At 43.4% G+C, this 22,698-nt stretch overlaps 1 long non-coding RNA gene across 1 annotated transcript; it reads left to right on the top strand.

Moving 5' to 3' along the window:
* The first annotated feature begins 5,689 nt into the window (after positions 1-5,689).
* On the top strand, positions 5,690-20,872 carry LOC120230290. The gene is made up of 4 exons (XR_005527964.1): positions 5,690-6,004; positions 6,852-7,002; positions 12,090-12,234; positions 20,435-20,872. It is a non-coding gene; the product is annotated as an uncharacterized LOC120230290 (long non-coding RNA).
* Positions 20,873-22,698: the final 1,826 nt, after the last annotated feature.

Raw genomic sequence — 22,698 nt, forward strand, 5'->3', positions numbered from 1 at the left:
AAATAAATAAACATTAAAAAAAATTTTAAATGTATTTTAAATTCCACATGTGAGTGAAATCATATGGTGTTTTCCTTTCTCTGACTTATTTCATTTTGTACAATAGCCTTGAGATTTATCCACATTGTCTCAAATGGCAGGAGTTCATTCTTTTTTATGGCTGAGTAGTATTCCATTGTGTATGTGTGTGTGTGTGTGTGTACGTGTACTGCATCTTCTTTATGCAATCATAAAAACCCAAACTGTTTCATACTCATGTCATTTGTTTAAACAAACCTTGGTAGAGTTATGGTACCTTCAGTATAGACCAGGCGCCCATGCTTCTATTTCTTAGCAGCATGTCCTTTTTTGCATATTAGTCTTTGCCCCTGGGCAATGCTAAACAATAGCCTAGGTGGGGAGGAACAGCCAGCATGCCTCTTGTTCCCAGAGGTTGGTCCAGTGGATCACTCAGCACGGTGAAATCTGATGATGACCCTCTGTTAGGTGGGAGCTCTCAACCAACCAGGGTTCAGGCTTCTCCCAGATCCTAACCTTATCTCCCCCTGAGTTGCTAGCTTTTCCCCTACCTTCGCTTGCATTGACTGTAACTTGGGAAAGATAATTTAATTTTGCCAAGCCTTCAAAACTCAAGAATACCTGACTGACTGCCATCTAGCACTGCTGACCAGGGGCTAACGGATCTCTCCACACAAAGTTGTGGTTTCCCCATCACACTTTCAGATGGGTCACCTTGTAGAAAGCTTTTTCTTTCTTGTAGGCCCATACTGAAACCTGCAAGGTATAATCCTGACGTTTCCTTACAAGTCACTTAAGGCTTGAGCTTTGATAGGAATATGGTTTAAATCCTAAGATATAGTAGGCCCATTGGCCATGAACAACTATATTACACTGCATTAACCAACACCTCTAAAATCTCTGTGGTTGATAACTGCTCAGGTTTATTTCTTCCTCATGTTTCATGGTCTTTGGTGGTCAGCAATGGGTGGGGGTGGGAATGCCCATACATCATCTATGCTCAGGAATCCAGGCTGAAAAGAAGCCAGCATCTTGAACATTGTTGGTTGCCATGTGAGTGCAAGGAGTGTTCTGGAAAATCTCACACAGCATTAAGTGCTGAATACTACTCAAAATTTATTGGCCAGAACAGGTTGGTCACATGGCTCCACCCAATCACAGGGGCCATAAAATTCAATTCTAACATATGTCTGGAAGGCAAAGAACTGCAAATTTTCAGTGAGGTACCAATGCCTACAAGACTAAACTTCATCACCACATGGCAGGGGTTACCAACATTCTGGCCAGGAGATCAGGAAGACTCAGCACTCCATCTTCCCTCCTGACATAACCAGTTTTGTATTTTAGGTTTAATCCCTTGTGACTCCCCACCTGAATATCTGCTGTATTCAGGATTATATGGGTTGCCAGTAACAGAAAAGTACTGCAAGTTGGCTTCTAAAAATATGGGATTTTTGTGCACACTATTAAGAAATGTAAAGCTGTATTGCACTTTGGACATAGCCAGAGCCAGAAGTTCAAATGATACCTCTAGGATGCTGTCTGTCTCCATTTTTATTTTTGGGGGCTTTGGTTTTCTTTATGTTGGTCTCATTCTCAAGAAGGATTTTTTTTAATAGGTGGCAGAAAGAGACAACCGCAGCCTTGAGCTTACATCCTATCAGCTGAGCAATCTTCGTGGAGAGTATGCCCTGGTTTTTCAGTAGCATTTGCAGGAGTTACTGGGCCAACTTAAGATACACACACAGCACCCATCTGTGGCCATGGAAATATGGTGCTCTGAGTGGCCGTTGTGAGTCTCATATCCAACCCCAAGCCTAAAGGGAGGCAAGTTCTACCGGGACTTTACAGACCAAGAACAGACGAAGAACAGTTGCTAAGAAAAAAAAGAGATGCATCATAGGTAAAAACAATAGATATTCACTATAGTTATTTGCCACCTGTATCCCCATTATCTGGGTGAAGAAACTGACTTGCTACAATTAGATGTCATTTGCATCCCTATTTTATGGTTGAAGACATTGAGACTTTACGAGATTAAGTAGCAAGCCTTAGATCATTCAGTGGTAGGCTTGAAATCCAAACTTGTCTGATTACAAATGACGTTTGATTATTTGCTGTGCTCTGTTGCCTGCCCTGCATTCCTATTACTAATCTAATAGCTGAAATGTATGACCCAAATGTAGCATGAGCCTTTGAAAGTTTAAAGAAAAAAAATTATATCTACAGTATTTCTTAATATCATTTGGAAAATGTTGATGAAAAACATGGACTATAATATGATATGAACCCCCAAGCCATCTAAATCTTGCTACAAATAGAAAAAAAACAATGATTTTTTTAAGTTCATGATCTCCTTTAGAAAAATTAAATGGTGAAAATGAGTTAATTGATAAATACAAATTCCTTTTTAGAAAGGACACAGATTTAATATAAAATAATTGCCTCTTTATGACTGATTTATCTTAAGCCTGACTGCATTTAAATTATATCTTGCCCTTATTCAGACCTTATCTAGGGAAATAAATGAACCTTTCATTCTGGAAGGAGATAGAATGGAGAATGCCCCATGAGGAGACAAAGAAGAAATAGTCTGAGTTCTTAAAAGATGGATTGAGATCCTTTTCTCTCCTCCTGGTTGGTGAGGAAGACATACATATCCCACTGCAATAAATCGTGAGTCACTTATAAAGCAGTCACTTGTAATGTAGATCTATTAGGAATGCCTCTCCTCCATCCCCCAGAGCCCACCACCACTGTCTTGTCCATTCTGAGCCTCCTCTGGGAGGCTAATGAGCAGTTACCTCCCCCCCCCCCCGCGGCCCATGGGGACACCACTGTGGTTGCTGTCTGTGGAGACAGGGTGCAGCTTGCTCAGCTCCTAAGACTCCATTCTCATGCGGAGTGTTTTTCTTTGAAGTAAAATATGTGACATTCCAGACTTTGGGCTCTTCTCCCCAGGAAAATGGAAAGCAAACACTGAGAGAATGGCTCAAATCCTTCAAGGCCAAATAGCTCCAACTGAGGCAGAAAGGATGGGGAGGGATGGGGGGAGGCGCAGAATGTCTTAGTTATTCTACCTCTTTTCCTAAACAATCAAAGTTACTGAATAATTGTTGATATACCACTTTGTATGTGTTGACCTAGACAAGTTTACATTTTCAATTAAATGGGCTCAATTATCTCATATAATTGCATCGTATATAATAGGGGCTAGAGAGCTAGACATGCAGCATTATCAAATTTGGGGAGCACTTAGGTAAAGTCTCTTTCTTTCTCTTTGTGATAACCTGGGTGTTTACAAATACGCAGTTCGGGGATAGGTCTCAGAAGGGCAATAGATAGCTGACCCGAGGCTGGGCAAGTCCTTGTTGTAACCAGCCTGGCCTTCACTGGTGACCTTAATGAGAGTCTTTTCCACAGGATGGTGGGAGTGAGATTTTGGTTGAAGTGGATTCAAAAGACAATGAGGGTGGCTAAAATGAACACTGAGTGCAGAGACATCTCTTTCAAGGACTTTTCCTGTAACTGGGTGCAAAGGAATCTGACTATAGCTACAGGGTACATGAGATCAAGAGAGTGTTCTTTGTTTTATAGTGAATGGGACTGTGGTAGAGTAGTATGCTGATGGGAACAATCCGGTATCGAAAGAAAATTTGGAGATTGCTGAGCTGCATCCTTAAGTAGAGAGAAGGAATAAGAGTGCACAGGTGAAGAGATCAACCTTGGGCAGTTCACTCTTCCTAACCAGAGAGCACCCACAGTCTAGGTACAAGGAGATGGAAGGACGTGATGATAGTAACTCGTGAATGTTCTCTTCAGATTACTTCAATTTATTGGTGAAATAGAAAATAAGGTATTCAGCTGAGATGAGGATGGGAGGAGAGGCATTGGAATTTGAGGAAGGAGGACAGAATATGAAATAGTCATCTAGTTGAATGTCAGAATGAATGACCTAGATGAACAACCTGAAAAAGCCTATTTCTGGGTTGTTAAGTGATAAACCTAAACATGACCCCACAACTGAGGCTGTCAGTGCAGACTTTGAATTCTGATTGGATTGTTGTAAGGTGATGATATAATGTCTGATGCACAGTGGGGGAGGGCCACAGGTAGTAGATTACCTTATAGGCTTTCAAATATTACACAGTCTATAAAACAAAAATATTCTCAATTCAATAAAATAAAGACAGTTTCCCTAGAAAAAGATAGACCTGAAATAGAACTCTTTGGGAGATGGGTTAGAAAAAATATTTCAAGGGCTTAAGGAAAAATCATTGCAAGTTGAGAAGCCAAGAGATAATGCATTTTCCAAAGGAAGAAACATAATCTAAATCAGAACATTGTTTAAATGCTGGGAGACAAAACCCATCAAGAATATTTTTACAGTATAATTTTGGAAGTGCAGAAGCATTAATATTTAAAGCAACATTTATAAATAAACTTTTAAACAGAGTTTTTTGACCTGACTTGCACACTCCCATAGGATGTCATTCAGGTAGTACATACTCCCTGAATTTACACACCAAATGTTGTGTGTATATGAGTATATGCATATTTCTGGAAGTGAGCCTGTAACTGTCACTGAATTCTCAAAATAGATTCTGATTCCAAAAGAATTACTAATGACTTTCTAAAAAAAGAGAATGATCTACATCAGAAAACTTGAGGGGCGCCTGGGTGGCTCATTCAGTTAAGTGTCTGACTTCAGCTCAGGTCATGATCTCGCAGTTTGTGATTTCAAGCCCCATGTCAGGCTCTGTGCTGACAGCTCAGAGCCTGGAGCCTATTTCAGATTCTGTGTGTGTCTCTCTCTGCCCCTCCCCTTCTTGTGCTCTGTCTCTCTCTAACTTTCAAATAAAAACATCAAAAAAAATTTTTTTAAAGAAAAAGAAAACTTGCAATACTGGCAGAATATTTTACCTCAGAAAATTTCTGAAAAGATTTAGAAACAGCATGGAATGGTAGGAAATACAATGGACCAGGAATCAAGACTTTGGATTCTAAATTTGCACCTAATGAGCTGTCTGATAAATGGACAAATCTCCTCATTGCTTAGGATATCAGCTTCCTCCTCCATAAGAGAATGGAGCTAGAATGTGCTACCACTAAGATATTTTCCAGTTATAACATGGGGTGATTACATGGACATGATCACATGCATGATTTTTGTGAACAAAAATGAAGACTGTCTTTATCTAAAATAAAGACTTTGGAAGGGCTTTGTGGCCCCTTCTGGATCATCCTTTTCTTCTCCCTGTAAGTCAAAATGACAAACTATCTACTAACTAAAGAAAAATAACCAGGTAATATCTAGAGGATACCTGGGCTGAGTTGAAAGGGGAACAGGCTGTGAATAAGAGTGCTTCCAATCAAGAAACATTTGAGTTCCTCCTAATTTTAAGGTTTCTTCACAGAGTATATATTATAGCAAATTTCACTGACAGAGCAGTGAATTTGATGATGGTGCATAGGTGGCTGTAAGTCATCTACTGGGTCATCTGTTCCTACCATCTTAAAGCACACCTCAGTTGCTAGGAAGCCAGGTGGCTTACAATCCTCCTCGCCTCCTCATAGTCACACTGTTATGTAAGGCCCTCCCACAATGCATCAGGGTTTCATTGTGTGACCAGGGGACTACAGCAGAAGTGAGGCTGGGTGACTTCCAAGGCTAGTTCATAAAGGCATTGCAGTGTTTGCTTTGGTCCTTTGGATCACTCACACTGAAAGAAGCCACCGGCCCAAGTCAGGCAGCTCTGTGGAGACACCCATGTGGGGAGGAAGCCAGATCTCCCACTAACGGCCAGCACCAATTTACTAGTAGTGTGAATGAGCCACTCTAGAAGCAGATCCTCCAGTCCCAGTCAAGCCTTCAGATGGCTGCAGCCCCAGCTGACATCGTCACCATGTCATGTCTCTCACGAGAGACTCCAAGCCAAACCCTTCCAGCTAAGCTGCTACCAGATTCTTGACCTGAAGAGACTATGTGTGTATTAAATGTTTATTGTATGTTAAAGCCAGTAATTCTAGGGGTAATTTGTTACATGTCAATAGATAACTAATATAGTTGCTTTACTTTTCTTAGAGTCTACAACAAATAACACATATGATGAACAGAGAAGTGGAAACCCAACAGTTTTTAGTAGAGAAATTGATTGGTATTGTAAGTAACGATCATTATAGCTCCAGCGATAGTCCTGTGTGTTCCTATGTTTCTGGATGAGCAATGCTACTCTGGGCTATCCAGAAACTTCCCAAAATGTGTGGTGAGAATAGTATTTCTGCCATACTAAACTAATGTATTTAGTTGCTGCTAATCCCTAATTCCTAGTTGCCCCAATACCTCCTCCCACCCCAATTAAAACAAGCAAATTAATCACTTCAATCACTTCATGGAAAAAGTAGAATCAGTAAAGAATAGACAAGTTATTGCTCTATTTGGAATTTTCAAAAACAATTTTTTTAAGTTTATAGTCCCATGATAACCTGAAAGCATGTGCTAAAATGGCAAGTTGTTGCAGACAACAGAAATTGAATCTAATGAAGCAAAAAATATATTTATAGGAGGGATGTCTGGGAGCTCATAACAGATTTGGAAATCAGGCAAGAATCAGTTTTCCAGGAGCTTTGCATTTTTCCATGACCTGGGAGCCAAGAGTCTGTAAGAGCAAATTGGGTATCTGATCTCTCGGCTCTCCTCAAACTCACACCATGGCAGAACCTTGTGTCTGGTCGCATGGAGCATTTGGTCAAGAAAGAAGAAGGAGACACTGATGCTGAGCAGCAGGGTGAAAAAACAAAAAATCAATAGATGCCCCTTTTATTTTTTTCAGGAGCTAGACTTTGTCATGAGAAGGAGCAAAGAATGTTCTCCTAATTCCCGAAGTTGGGTCTTTACATCTCAAGGGCCACGCCCGGTGGCACCTGATCATCAAGTTTGCTCATCTAAATCATGGACTATGAAAGGAGGATCATACTTGTCAGGTAAAGAGAAAGGGAAGGGCTCATATGTTGGGGGAGTGGGGGAGGGGCAGCCTCTGAGAAAGGAAGATAGCCAGGAGGTCAGATCGGTGTCCTCCCTTCTCTATTCCCATGCCTGGAGGACTGGAACTTCAGCAGAGGACACTAGGATAGCCTTAAGGTCCTTCTAGAGTAGGAAGCTATTTTCTTACTTTTCTTCCAGAATAGACCCCACCAGCTAGATTCTCAGTAGGAACCACCAACAGGCCTCAGGGAACCAGGAGAGGAAGGAGATGAAGGAACCATCAGGCTCTGAAAGGCACCTGGTCACGGGTAGATGGGCCACCCTCAGTCAGCAGCGACAGATTCAGCAAGTCCAAGAGAATACCTCAATGCCAGGAGGATGCATGGGCTTCCCCTGTAAATCTCCAAAATGACTCTTAGTGTGAGGGAAAGTAAGAAAAGCCCTTGAGAGGAGAGAGGGCATCCCAAGGAAGCCATGATGATTATCAGAAGAGAATGATGTAGATTGAATTGAGAAGAATGAATATTTTCCACGACCAGCAGAAATGGAGCCTCATAAACAAATATGTCTCTCCATTGAAGGCACCCCCATGTGACAGTCCTTGGTCTTATCTCTGCAATGCACTGCGCTTCTGGTCTTTTGGCCCAATTTCCCCCAGCTCTTGATGCTCCAGATCTTTCCCATGGGAGCTGGAAGAAGAAAAGGATTGTAAAAGGTTCTTGTTTGAAAGTTACTATGGTTGTCCAGGTATGATATGGCCCTGCCCTCATTCATGACCTCATCCAAGGTCATAGCCAAAGGGAACCAAACAACTGAGTCTTCACAACAACCATTGGAAGGTCCTTTGTGCCAGCCTCCTAGCTCTGCCATTCACATACTGGGCAACCCTGGGCAAGCCCCCTCATAGTCTTGGCCTAGGCTTCCTTGTTTTAAAAATAGGATGGAGGTAATAATGGTGGGGGGGTGGATGGAGGATTTTTTTTTTTTTCTTTTCATGTGCTTGTTTTGTTTGCCTTGTTTTTTTATCTGGGCCTGAGGAAATGGGGTAGAGGATGGGACCAGATTAGACTTCCTCAAATGATCATCCAGCCACAAGATTCTAAGGCTTTATGTTACAGCATTTTCTCCTGGGAATGCTATAAGACCCAGAGATCACTGTATAATCTATACTTCAACTGATTTGTAAACAGCATGAAAAACGTTCAGCAAATAGACCAAAGGCAAGAAAGCAACCCCTTAAATTCTAACAGCTGACGTTCTTCACCAGTAGACCAATGAGGACATGCTTTGGTTCTAAGCATAGTTAACAAGAACTGTTACCTGTAGACATGAGTATGTATTTCTTCCTAACAGCTGGAGCCCCAGTAGCTGGTCTAATGTTACTTTGCAGACTAAAAAGGCCAACAAATCGAACCCTAATTGAGTACCCCAGCAGGTGGTCCACCCTGTCAGCTGCACCCTACAATCCAGCAGCTGTAACAATGGCCAACCAAGGTCCACACTCAGGTCACAGCCCAATGCAAACAAGCTCACAGACTGTCTAAATATTCTAAAGAAATAAAGACAAATGAAAGTAAGCTGATGTTCAAACTAAAAAAAAAAAAAATAGCGGTAAGTAGGTGAAGGAGAAAGATAAAATATTTTGTCCCTTCTGACAAAACACAACCATGTAGAAAAATATTTTTGCTATATCGATGGCTCGAGTTAGTATGGTGTCTGTTTTGACTTTTTTTTTTGCCTGTTCTCCCAAAGGTAGTTTTATTTTGCTGAAAAGGCAAAGAAACGGATTAGAAAAATTAGCATTAATTAAACTTTATTTCCTTTGGCCATGGGCCACACAGTTCAAATAAAGTGCAGCCTCTAGCTAAGTTCCTTCAGAAGCAAAATTTAGAATGCATGCTTAAGTTCACCTATGTTTTTGTTTTTCTGACAAGAAAACAGAGAAGAGCGGGGATAAGTATAGAAAGAAGGAAGATGAACGGGAAGAATGTCTTCTGTTTAGTTTCCTTTATTTTTTGCTTTTAAAAGAATTAAGTTGGAGAGGAGGGCAGAGCAGATTGCAAAATTATGTTTCAACCATATAAAAACATATGCAAGTATGTAAATAAACAAATACAATACCCATCAGTGAACAAAAGCTCCATTTTTCCAATGCAGGTCAAAACCCTTGGCATTATCTTTGACCCCTGGCTCACACATCCCCCTAGACTGCTTCCAAAATGGATCCAGATTCAGTCTGCCTGAGTGGTTCAGTTAAGCGTTCAACTCTTGATTTCCAGTTCAGGTCACAATCTTGTGGTTCATGAGTTCGAGCCCCACGCATCGGGCTCTGCACTGATAGTACAGAGCCTGCTTGAGATTCTCTCCCACCCTCTCTCTCTGCCCCTTCCCTCTTGTGCTCTCTGTCTGTCTCAAAATAAATAAAATTTAAAAAAAAATGGATCCAGATCCAATTGCCTCTCCCCACTTCACCATTACCCTACCAGTCCAAGCCACTATCATCTCCTCTGCAGAATATCTAAGTAGCCTCCTCAACTGGTCTCGCTGTTGCTTTCCAAGAATTTGTTCCCTGTTAAGTCTGATCTGGTTCCTTTTTATCTCTGTGACTTCACCTACTGTTGAAGTCCAGCCATGAGCTAGTCCTGAAACATGCCAAGCATTCTCTCACCTCGGGGCCCTGATGCTTCACACTCCCTGTGTCCAGAACATTCTTTCTCTGGATTTTCTTTCAAGGCTCTATTGAAGGCCTCAGGTCATCAGAGAAGTCTCTCCAGCCCACTCTTAATAAAATGGCAAATCTCTGCCTGGTACTCCATGGCTCTCTTGCCCAGTTTTCTTTATTTTTGTCTACAGCACATACTACCACCCAACATGTCTTTATTTGCTTATTTATTATCAAACGTCTCTCCCATTGGAACTTACACTCCTTGAGATACTGTTTTGCTTGTTGCTGTATCCTCAATGCCCACAATGGTTCCTGGCATATAGTTGATGTTCAATAAATATCAGTTGAATAAACAGATGAATGAATCAATAAATAACTAAATCAAATGAAGATACAGGAAAGAAAGTACAGGAAGCTATGGGAGAGTTCAGAGAAAAAGAGAATACACCACCTCCGAATACATCTGTAAGGTAATAGTACAGGTGACCAATGGATACTTTTCTCAGTTTTCCTAGATGTATTATTTCTGTAATAAAAAGTTAATATTTATCTTAAAACAACTTTCTCAAATTTAAAATGCAGCTAGGATTTCAGAATAGAAAACAGAAATATAAGTCGAGTTTTTAAAAAAGTAATGTCTCGCAGCTTTAGGAGAAGAGACACATCAGAGAAGGAAAGGCTCTTGAGAGGAAGGCCCAAATAGTCTCAGCGATGCCGTCACCCACAGAGCTGTCCCAGCCAGACCCGCGGGCTCCCTGCCACCAGATGTGTCTTGCCTTGGGCTCCCAGGCAGCAGCACTGACCGTCCCCTAGAGCTGCCTTCCCCGCTTTCCATTCCTACCACCACTATCGTCACAAACATCCAAGGGTCACTGTCATTCCTCACCCCCTTCCCACCTCCCCAAGTCCATCAGTTCCTCTCCCTTTCTCCTCCTGCATCTTTCTGACCTATCTCTCTGGTCCCATCCATACCGTCATCGCCTTAGGGCAGTGCTGGATTCAACTCCCTACACCTCATCCACCTCCTCAGGCAGGCTCCCCACGGCTCTTGGGGAGGAGGGGAGTGTTTTTCTAAAATGCAAACCTAATCATCCCACTCTCCATACATCTAAAACCCCCCAGCTTAGCACACAGGGCCCCTACTGGATCTGACCCTGCCTGTCTCTCTAGCCTTCCTCCTTCACAGGCCTATTGCCCTTCATTCCAGCCCGACCCGACTCCAGCACTGGCACCTTACCAGCCTCCTGGGCCACCTCTTGCCTCCATGCCTTGCGCATACCCATCTGTGTTCTTGGAATGTCAATCCTTGGCCTACTTAATGGGCATAATGGGCACCTACTCTCAAAAACTCACCTCTCTTGACACCTTCTCTGGAAAGTTCTCACTGGCTCCAATTGCTCTAGATGCTATTCCTCTGGGTTCTCGGAGAAACCTAAGTTTTGTTTTAGCCAATGGTTTACTCATTGGGATCTTACATTAGACTGTTAACCTCCCAAGGAAGAGCCCATGTCTTAGACTGAATATTCACTTTAACATTTGACTCAGTGTTTCACATGTAGTACACATTTAATAAATAACTGCAAGAGGAGAGGGACAGGGGATAGAAGGAAGTCAGGTAGGTAATTAGATTGAGTCTATACATATATTGAGAGAAAAGTACATAAGATCTTAAGATAATGCACACTAAGCCTCTGTCTGTGGATGTTTGCAAACCTTGGAGCTGAAATATTTTGAAGCGAATAGCATCTTACAGTCAACAGCAGATAGGCCATGTGTATTTCAATCCCAGTGGAACCACTTAAAAGCACATTACTTAACCAATTTAAACCTCAGTTTCCTTATCTAGTAAATGAGAGGAAGAATATTGTTTCTCTGATAAAGCTGGTATGAGGTTAAATAGGACAATTCAGGAAAAGGGCTCAGCACAGTGCCTGGAAGCAGTAAATGTTCAATAAATGTCATTAGTGATAACGATGATGATAATCGTTAGGAAACAAGACTCCAAACGTTTTTAACAGAACAGTGAGAGGAGGCCGAATAATAAAACTATCCAATGTATCAAACTGGAATCTCAATCAATGGTATTTCAAAAGCCAGCCCCAAATCTAAAGCATCATGTGAGGGCTTGGGGGTGCCAACCAGCTGTTCATTACAGTATACAAGCCAGAAGCACAAGAAAAGAGAGCAGACTGTTCAAATAGCTCATGATTTAACAGCTTCTCAAAACCATGGTTTCAGAATGGTCCCACAGGATGCCAATGTATGTTACATGGAATAAATTGTTCTCGAATCAAATAAGATCATGAAATTTTGTAAACCAAGCCCACCAGTGGTGTTTTCCGCAAAATTTCTCCGAGCATCTCTGAGAAGGGGGTAGCAGGATTTGTCCAACGTTTTTAACCCTGACATCCTATTTTTCAGATCATCTCTTGAGGCTTTTCAAAAATGTCCCAATTTAAGGAAAACCCAAGGATCTAGCATTTACCATTCCAGTTCAACTGGGAAAAAAGAAGAGAAGGAAGGCAGAGAAAAGAAAAGAACATACAATGTCCAGATAATAGTATGGGTAAATATTTTGTACTTTTCTCAATTTTCCTAAATGTATGAAAGTGTGTTAATTTCATAAAGCACAGATAACATTTGTCTTAGAAAAATTTCGTCAAATTTAAGACTTAGCTAAGATGTGAGAGCAGAAAATGAATCAGGAAGTTGTTTTTTTAAGTCAATATTTCACAATCGAAAAAATTCTTTTTACATTTATTTATTTATTTTTAAATGTTTTATTTATTTCTGAGAGAGCGAGGCAGTGTGAGCAGGAGGGGAGGGTCAGAGAGAGAGGGAGACACAGAGTCCGAAGCAGGCTCCAGGCTCTGAGCTAGCTGTCAGCACAGAGCCCGACACGGGGCTTGAACCCACGAACCGTGAGATCATGACCTGAGCCGAAGTCGGACTCTCAACCGACTGAGCCACCCAGGCGCCCCTACGTTTATTTATTTTTGAGAGACAGTGAGACAGAGCACAGGCAGGGGAGGAGCAGAGAGAATAGACAGAATCCAAAGCAGGCTCCAACCGGTCAGCATAGAGCCTGACATGGGGCTTGAACCCACGAACCGTGAGATCATGACCTGAGCCGAAGTCGAACGCTCAACCCACTGAGCCATCCAGGTATCCCCATGTTTCACAGTTTTAGGAGGAGAAATCCCCTATGCCTTGTGAAGTAACAGAAAGACAGAAGGGCCTAGTTAATGAATGCGCAGTCACGACAGTCCGAAAACGGGGGCCTCCCCAGAGAGACGTGATCCTACCTGGGCCCGACAGCTCAGGAAGCCCCTCCTGTTGGCTTGGGGCATCTGCTTGGACCTGGGGAGCGGAGGGCCAGGTCTCAGCAGACACCTCACTGGGCAGATCTTCAAGGGAGAGCTGGGTTGTTACTGAGACCCCGGCACACATTGACCCTTTCCTCCCTTCAACCCACACAGCCTCCAGGAGGGCAGCTTCTGACGGCCTAGGGCCCGGATTCTCCAGGGCACTGGGTTCAAGTCGGGCTACCAAAGGCCACACCAGCCTCTCACTTCCATCACTGCTGGGGGGCCCGAGCTCTTTCTTTTGTGTTCCCTTGCTTTCAAGTATATCTGGTGACTCTGTAAGTTTCTCCCTTTCATTCCAAATTGGTTTTCTGTCATTTTTATGAGAAGGAATTTATTGGTGCCTTAAAAAAATATAAAAATGTCTTTGTGCCTAAATCTTTCTTTAACAGGCTTCTTTACAATGTTTGTTCTCTATCCTGGTTTTTTCCCCCCCTTTTTCTGAATTCAGTGCTTCTGGGCCCAACTAAATGGAAGCAGATCTGGTAAAGCCTGGAGTGCAGGTGGGGTGGGGACAGCCAGGCCCTGGGGCTGCTGAGCCAAAAGCTACTACCCCTCGCTGAGGTCTATTACTCACTCAGCCACTCGGCAAGACTCTTGCCCCAGGCGGCCCATCCCGGGCCACTCTGAATAATACACACACCAGGCGGGGAGCCACCACTTACACAAATAGCCCTGAGCACCTTCAGACTGCCTCTCAGCTGCTAGGAACACAGATACCCTAGAGAGGGGGGAAGGGAAGTGCAAGCTAAATTCTGAGCCTAAATCTGCAGGCCTCACAGGTGCTTTCTCTGTAGGGAACATGCCAGCGGCAATCTGGACCCAGGGCCGCAGGCGTGCCTCTAGGTAAGGGATCTGCATGTTCCCAGTGCTAAGCAAGAGGCCCCTTCTGGATCAGGGCTAGTGGTGAGGCCAACGCCCATGAGGGAGCCAGGGGAGGGGGTGGTTTGAGGGACGCATGCCAGTGAGCAATGCCATGTGGGCTTCTCACCTCCTCCAGATAGACCAGGCATTGACCAGGGCCAGAGGGTACAGCCTGCTCTCTGGCCCCACCCGGGCATCACACACTCATATATACTCCTGGAAAGAAAGGCATAAGGTAGGCTTAAAATTATCTTGACAAATGTAGGAGAAATGCCTCCCATAGGACTGAGCGGAGAAGACCAGTTTGCAGAATTGTACGTAGCACAGATTTGACTGTATAAAAAGGATAGCTCTCCCACATGCATGCAAAAGGCAGGAATGGATAAAGCACAATGGTTTCCTCTGTTTAGTGGGATTAGCAACAGTATTTATTTTTCCCGTCTCACATATCTGCGGCTTTTAATTTTTCTACAATGAGCATTCTCACTTTAACAACAGAAAATGTCCCTAAGCCATTCGTTCAAAAATCTGGTGGACACCTCTTAACAGAGTGACAATTATGGATAGGACAGGTATGTGTGTGTGCGTGTGTGTATGTGTATGTGTGGTTATATACATATACACAACATGGACATATATAAATAAATGTGAACAAATGTGTATGCCCATGTATGTCTGGGACTCTGTGTGTATATATATGAGATATCGTGTTTTAACATACTTAGAAAATGTAACTCACATACCATTGATAACATCAAAGACCCACAAATACATACAGTTGACCTATTTAGGGAAACCCACAGAAATATGACACACCTGGAGATCAACAAAAATAAGACAAAGAGACACCCACTAGCCATAATAGGATTTGTTTTCATTTTCTGGGGTTAAGTGACTTCAGTGAAATAATCCATTTATTCTTCGTGAAGATGGCCACCTTGACAGGATAAAATGGGGAAGGCACTGCCTGGAGCGGAAGCTGTGTGCCGCTATGGTGACAGGGACCTTAATTGATATTTGTGCCCAGAGGCAGCTTCTCTTTTTCTCTTCCCGAGTGAGAGACTGCACTTCACAGGAACGGAACAGGGCAGGGTAGGAAGTTTTCTCTTGGGGTAGGGCAAGCCCAGGCCAGACGCAAAAATCCGTATGTGCTCTGCTGGCGTGGCTGCCTTCCTCTCCCCATTCTGCCAGGCACTGGTCAGTGTTCCCTCTAACAGCGCCCCTCTTGCCGTGTGGCCCCCAGGGTCCTCCGTGGGGAAGAGCCTGGAATGCCTTGGCTGGCAGGCGCAAATGCGCATCCTCTGCACCTGAGGGTTCTCAGGACTGGCACTCAGGGCATGTCCTGCTCTCGCACTGATAGCTTCATGTAGAGCAAGGCAGAGCCTACAAGAGATGAAAGGTTTCATTGAGCATGACCTAATCCTCAGAAACATATAGGTTGGGTCCCGGAGGGAAAGGAAAAATCTAGATGTCTGAATTTTCCCTTGAGTTTCTGCATCCATTTGGAGTTCTTAAAATTTGATCCTACCTTTGATATTACCTGTCGGGGGAATGGCACTCATCCTTAAATCACATGTTAAACAATGATTGCAAGTGTTTTCTTTAGAGATCTTTTGCTATTTTTCTTGTTAGTTCTTGTAGGATAATTTTAGTTGTGCATGTATGTGCGTGTACGGTTAAAAGAGTTGTTCATTCCAACAACTCATTGGCAGAATGGAGGCTTCCAGCAGGTGCTGGATAATTTCTGGAAGACTTTTAGCCCATCTGTCTGTTCAGTTGTTTGTTCATTCATTCAAAACATGTGAGTCAAAGATTGGTTGTAACTGGATACATAGTGAGCTTGGAAATCCAAGTTATAGTCAAAAGATAGGTTTACTTTCTGCTATATAAAAGACTACAGCCCTTCATTACTAGCACAATAATTCATTATAAATATTTCAATTTAAAAAACTAAGTACTAGGGGCACCCAAGTGGCTCAGTCGGTTGAGCATCAAACTCTTGATTTCACCTCAGGTCATGATCCCAGGGTCATGGGACTGAGCCCCTTGTCGGATGCTGCACTGAGTGGGGAGCCTGCTTAAGAGTCTCTCTTCCTTTGCCCCTCTCCCCTGCTGTACTCTCTTTCTAAGATAAACAAACAAACAAACAAATAAAGTGCTGGACCCTCTGGCCAAGATTTAAATCAAAGCAGGCCCAATGAAAAGTCTTAGCCTTTGTCAGGACTCTGGGTAATAGGAGAGAGTAACCCAGTTTCATCTAGCTTACAGCAAAGGGAGCCCATGAGTTCCCCCAATTGTGGAGTTCAGGATTATGAGATTTAAAAGTAAGGTTCTGCTGGATCCATGGGCTTGGATGATATATAGGGTTAGTTGTCTCTTTCTCTCTCTCCTTTCCCTCTCTCTCTCTCTCTCTCTCTCTCCCCCCTCCACTACCCCTTCCCCTCCAACACCCTGTGGCTCTTTCTCTACAGATGGAAAGATAGTCCTGACAGGTCAAAGACCATATCCTTACAGCTATTACTCCAAATCGACAAGGCATATACACACTCTCTCAGCATCTATGTAGAAAATTTCAAGAAAGATGGCCATTTCAAAGCTAATTACTCTGGCTTGGGAAGACAGGACTTTGACTAGCCCCTCAGGACCACATGCCCCCTTCTGCATTTGGGGGCACATGGAATGCCAGTACCATAGGATGCTACGTGGTGGGACATGACTCTGGGATTTGTAGATCTATCAAAATCCCATGGATGAGGGGAAGCATGGTTCCCTAAAGGAAAAGTGAGGTGTGCTTACCTGAAGGAGGAGAAAGGAATACCAGACAAATGATTTCTTAAAGCATCATTGGAAAACATGCCTGAATATGCATTGATCTGTTTGAAATCCTTTTAAGAAACTGAAAGTGAGAACAGAGAAAAAACCAAGACGATAGAACAGCATTGAATAGAATATTATTAAGAACATATAGGGACACTTGAGTGGCTCAGGTGGTTAAGTGTCTGACTCTTGGTCTCTACTCAGGTCATGATCTCATGGTTTGTTGGTTTGAGCCCCGCATCAGGCCCTGTGCTGACAGTGCAGAGCCTGCTTGGGATTCTCTTTCCCTCTCCCTGCCCCTCCCTCAGACACTGTCTCTGTCTCTCTCAAAATAAATAAACTTTTAAAAAAATGAACATATATTGGCTCACGAGTTTGCTTCAGAAAATACCTTCACAGTGAAAATCTAGGAATGATGGTATCTTGATTAAAATGTTTGTTTTTATAAAACAGAATCCAAACAACCTCAGAGTCCAAACAACTTTTCCTGGAACTGAGGTATCCCCCCCGCCCAAAGAAGTCCAAATTTAATTAAGATGGGATAGACAGCATCTGGACATTCCTGATCTTATATCTTGACATAATTTAGCCTCAGAGGCAGCCATATTTTCTTAGAAGATGATCCTTCCTTTCCTTCCCATGGGCTTTGTCCTGGAAAGGGGAGAGGAGAGAGGTTGCTGGAATTTGTCCCACACCATCCACCATCACACATCTTCTCCCCCTTAGGGACTCTGAGAGAGGTAAGGAAGAGGTGAGAGAGAAACCCATTGCTTCATGAAGGTATTAGAAAGGCCCTTAAAGTCCCAGGACTCCGACAGGAGTGCCTGTCACCAACTGACTCTGGCTGTCCTGCTTTACACAGTTTTATGACTTCTAGGCTATTTCCATCAGTTATCCTATTTTATGGCTGCAAATAAGATACATTGGGTTCTCTCTCTCTCTCTCTCTCTCTGTCTCAGTGTCTCTCTCTCCCTCTGTCCACCCTCCCACCATTAGGGTCACAGATTAGAGGACTCTCTGCTTATCTATAAACCAAAATAGATCATTCCACAGGCTGGTGCTCTCTCAGACCTCTTGTAACTTCACCCAGTAACAGTTTCTGCAGGCAGAACAGGAGACCCCAGAGCCTGTCTCAGAGGCCAAGAGTCTGAGCTGGTGCCAATATCAAAATGGGTTCAGCAAACCCGTCTCCCTCAGAGGTCTGATCATGCCTCTGTGACAAGGGGCCAGTCTCCCTTGTGGTCCTGGGTACACAGACTTCCCTTAGGTTGAAAGTCCATTACCTGTGCGACTTGGACAAGTCAGTTCACCTCTCTGGGGTCACCTATAAAATGAGCAGACTAGACTAGGTGATTTCTGTGGCCCTCCCAGTTCTGATGCCCCGATGCCATTTCCCACCACCATGATTTAGGGGAGTTCTATGCAACCATAAATAACTCTTTCTGGTGTCTCTCAGATAAAGGCCAGATATAACCTTACCCTGCCAGAGGGTATGTCTGTAAGAGTAAGAACAAAAAAGCAAGGACAGGTAGGGGTTCAGGCCTCAGCTACAGTCAGGTTAAAAGTGGTACAGTTAAGTCAGTAGCATCCTTTATAACGTGGCCATTTCTTTCTCCTTCTCCCCTCTGGGTTTAAGCTTGTGTGCTGACTGTTGAAAAATCAGTCATTAACGGCCAGGAAATGACTTCCCCATCCATCAGAACACTGCTCAGCCATGTTTCAGCTTTTCCCTCCTTTCCCTATGTAATTATTCTCATCCACCACTGATTACAGTTTATAATAGCCGTAATTCTCTCCAAATCAATCATTACTTTACTCTACCATGGGGTTACTGGTAGAAGCATGAGGGAATGCAGTACCCCCGGCTGGGTTTTATTTTTTGGAAATTGCCTGCTTTCGTCTGGATCTCATTTAATCATCTGGATGTTCAAAGAAAAGCTAAGATTTTAATTCAAAGGCATTTTTTTTTTCTACTTGACCTTAACTCTTCTTCTTATTTTTTTTAAAAAAGAAAATGATGGATGCTTAAATAAGGCTGATATTGTACAAAGTCTGTCAGTGTTGTTGTTTGGAGTGATTGGTAGGGGACACGGTGGGAATTCTTGTCATGAATTCACATGCTTCTTTGACACTTCACCTACCTGAGTGCTGTTCAGGCTATGCATCCTGTAGGATTTCCTGGAAGGGTCAAGAATTGTCTTTTCCCTCCATGGCCCAATTAAAGTCAACTGGGGTAAAGAAAGTTTTTTCTTATGCACTCTGGGAAGTATAGCAATGAGTCATTTACACGTTAGTGAGAATTTAAGGCAATTCAGTCTTAACCAGTATTTACCATGTAAATACACAGACTTACTATGTTCAGTATATTGTGCCAGTGCTTTGATGAGTTAAAAAAAATGAATACGATCTAGTTCTTTGTATCCTGGAGCTCACAGGGTGGCTGAAAGTGGTAGGAACATAGACATGCAAATAATCATTTCAGCACTCACTGTGCATACGTTGGATTATTAGGGTACAAAGTGCAGCAGGAGAATGAGAAAAAGAGACTATTTATACACTAAGGATCTTAGAATTCCTAGAGGAGATGTCTTGAGCTGAACCTTGGTGGAGGGCAAGGACTTGAACAAGTAGTCATTCCAGGAGGGGACAGCAGACATTAATCACAAGGGCCTGGTATGGGAAGAGAGGATGGAGGAGACCAAGGCCTGACTGGAAAGGTCTAGAAGAGTGGAATGACCTGGGGCCATGAGATGGTGTGAAGGCCAGCAGCCTGAAGTCCAATGGCTGGCTGGAGTATCAGGTAGCCCCAGAGGAAGCTTTGGGGTACCATTCAAGTTCTTCTCAGAGAGGTCTAGCAATACTTGCTGAGGCAGCATTTCAAACACAAAACGATAGGACAAAGCATCACATAATTTGAGATATATTATTGGAAATGTGACCTCATGGCTAGTGGTTTGGTACCTGCTAGTTATAATAATAAAAGGAGCAATTTTACAATATTGGACTCTCACCCAAAAAGGTGGTCTTTTTAAGCCCAAAGAAAACCAGGTTGAAGTTGAAGCTCTAACAGAAGACGTTTCACTTAGAAAGTTTTTAAATATTAGCATAGTATTTGGGAAGTACTGGATCAGCATCGATAGCAAATGTTCTCGGACCTATTTACACAGGGGGAGGGTTGTATCTGTGGCAGGAATAGGGATGGCACTTTGACCTTGCATACCTCCTTACTAGTACGTGGTTGGTTTATTGGGAAACCCATGACCTCTCATACAGCCCCTTTCACCCTCATTTGCCACATTTCCCATATATAGGAGACATGAAATAATTCATGCAGCAAAAGCCCAGGGGTCTACAGTCTGGGGGAAAATGTTCCAGGTAGCTGCTAATCTGGAAGTTATTTTCTTTCCCTAAACCGCCAGGGTGGTCCATATCAGTGGTTTCCAGCTTTCTTATTTCATGAGCCAGTAAAATTATTTTTTTTAATTGGGTGGTAATGGGGGGAAACATGGGTTTGCCTCCTTTTCATTTTGTCAAGTCAGGGTATGAAATATAACTGCTTTCATCTCCTCTCTCTATTGTTTCACACACACACACAAGGCACATCTTGATACCAAAAACACTGGCAAATCACAATCTCCACATAGAGGACAGTCCTTTCGATTGAAAGCTTTACTGAAGAAAACTTTCTTCATTGTCCTTACTGTTCTCATTTCACAACAGAACGCTCAAAGATGCATCTTTGAAGAGCATGGAGCTCCAGACAGGTTCTGACCTGTGTGAACTCTCTCTCACGCTGCTAGAAGATAGCTCAGAGAAATGGTTCTGAGGTAACATCACCAGAAACATGTTGGAAGAAAGGAAAGGGACAGCCTCATTTTCCAGCATTGCCCAGATTCATCAGGACGCAAACCAGGACTGCATTGTCAACTCACAAGGTGATGTTTGAAAACAGCAGGAGACAGAAGCTAAGAGGTCTGTCTTCTCAGTTAATGTATCAGTGCTATTATGGAGAGATGCCCATTCTGTTAGGCTCTTTGTGGACTAGCACAAGTTGTGCATAGAGGCCAGCCAAGTACACAAGTGTGTTAAAAGGGTGAGGCCGAACCTGGCCCAAAGTATCACCTTTTGAAGTTACTCTTGGCTACAGTTTTCATTAATCCTCAGCCTGGGGGCAGAGAGAAAGAAAGGATTGATGGTTGATAATAATTATTACTGAATATCTACTATGTGCTCGCCGTATACTATGTACGTATGTACACTGAATACCTACTATGCTCCCCACAAAAAACTTTACCGCTACACCATGTTATTCAAGCCTAAGTTTATAAAATAGTCGTTCAACATTGCTCGTTTTTAGCGGGAGAAAACAAGACTAAGAGAGGTTAAATTCTTGGCCTCTGATTACACAGAAGTGGGAGAAGAATGCATTTGCCTGACCTGGGAGCCCACTCTGGCCTCTGCAGCAAGAACTAACCCTGGAGGATTTGTGCTTGGCTTGTGTGATTGTCTACCACGTGTGTGCATGGCCCGAAGTTGTAGATTTAATATGCTGATTATAGCACATTCCCTCATACGGCTTTTCTAAGTCTCAGTGAATCCTTTGTCATTTTTATAAATGTCTCCAGACATTGTTACGGTGAAATACAGGTGGGGGTGTGGCATCAAGAGGGCCAACCAGGGAAGCAATGTTCCTCACAGAACGGGCCACACTGGGTCAACCCCCAGACCCATCTGACTAGATCACTCTTGCTCTCAGGACTGGATGGCTGCTGATTTCAAGGGTTTTGAGAAAGCTTCCCCAGCCCTGCAGATGCTAGCCTCTGTCTGCCACGTCTACCAGATTGGATGCAAATTCCCAGCAATATGAATTACCTGCTTTTCTCTAGGGTTTTGCTCCATCCCTGGCCCCAAATATTTCATAGCAGCAGTGCCAAAAAGAAGCCCCGAGAGAGAGGGAAGCTTGCATATTAATTCCGGTGGCGATGTAATGAGAATTTCATTCACTTACTCTGAATTCCCTGGTGTCCCCCATTTTCCCCTTGGTTCATTAACTCTCCGTACCTTGCCCGGCTGCTGAATCTCAAGGGAATGGATGCACTCTCAGTTCCTCCAGCAGCTTGCCTGGTCCTTTCCTCCCCGCATGTCCCCCAGGCCCTCACACATACATCTGCACCTGCCCATAACAGAGGTCTTTATCCAGGCATGGAGTGTGCGTCCTCACTCTTCAGAAGACAGCCTCCTTCATGTGAGGGCTACTCCTGGGTTCTGCAATCCTATCAGGCTCTGCTGGGCTTCCCGTCTTTGACATTGGGGTGTGTGTGTGTGTGTGTGTGTGTGTGTGTGTGCATGTGCACGCACAGCCCCTGTTTCTCACCCCCACCCCAACACAACAGACGTACTCATTTATTTCAGAGAGAGACCTAACTCAGTTGTGGTCAAAATATGACAAAACGCTTTTCCGTAATCTGAGCCCACAGTTCCAGATGAAGATTTAGGAGTATGAAGACTTGTGCAGGGAGGGGGAGGGGGAGTTGTGGTTGGGGGAGAGAGTGTAAACTGGAATTTATAATCCACCCCGCACAGGTTAGAGCCAGGAGCTGACAGTTTCATTCTCAATTTAGGTGAAGAAGCAAACATGCTTTTACAGTAGAAAAAATCTCATTTAATCTTTGCTAACCACTTCTGCCAGAAGGAGCCTCTGAAGTACCTGAGCAGGGGTGTGTGTAGATGCATGCGCACACGTTAACTCGCCTCATAAAAGGAAATGTTCCTCCCTGTCCTGTAGATGTGCTCTGGCTGCTCTAAGTTGGCTGTAGTGATGAATACACTCTTCAGGCTTCGGAGGGGCAGGGCTGACTTCCTGGGTGTGTACACGGGCCATCACACGCGGGAGGACTCTGTGTTTGCCAGTGCTGTACTGTTGCTGTCTTAAAATCCTTAACAATTTATATATAACAAGGGATCTGCACTTCCGTTTAGCACTA

This window comes from Hyaena hyaena, unplaced genomic scaffold (assembly GCF_003009895.1).
Source record: "Hyaena hyaena isolate Hyena2069 unplaced genomic scaffold, ASM300989v1 scaffold_40, whole genome shotgun sequence".
NCBI classification, from domain to species: Eukaryota; Metazoa; Chordata; class Mammalia; order Carnivora; family Hyaenidae; genus Hyaena; species Hyaena hyaena.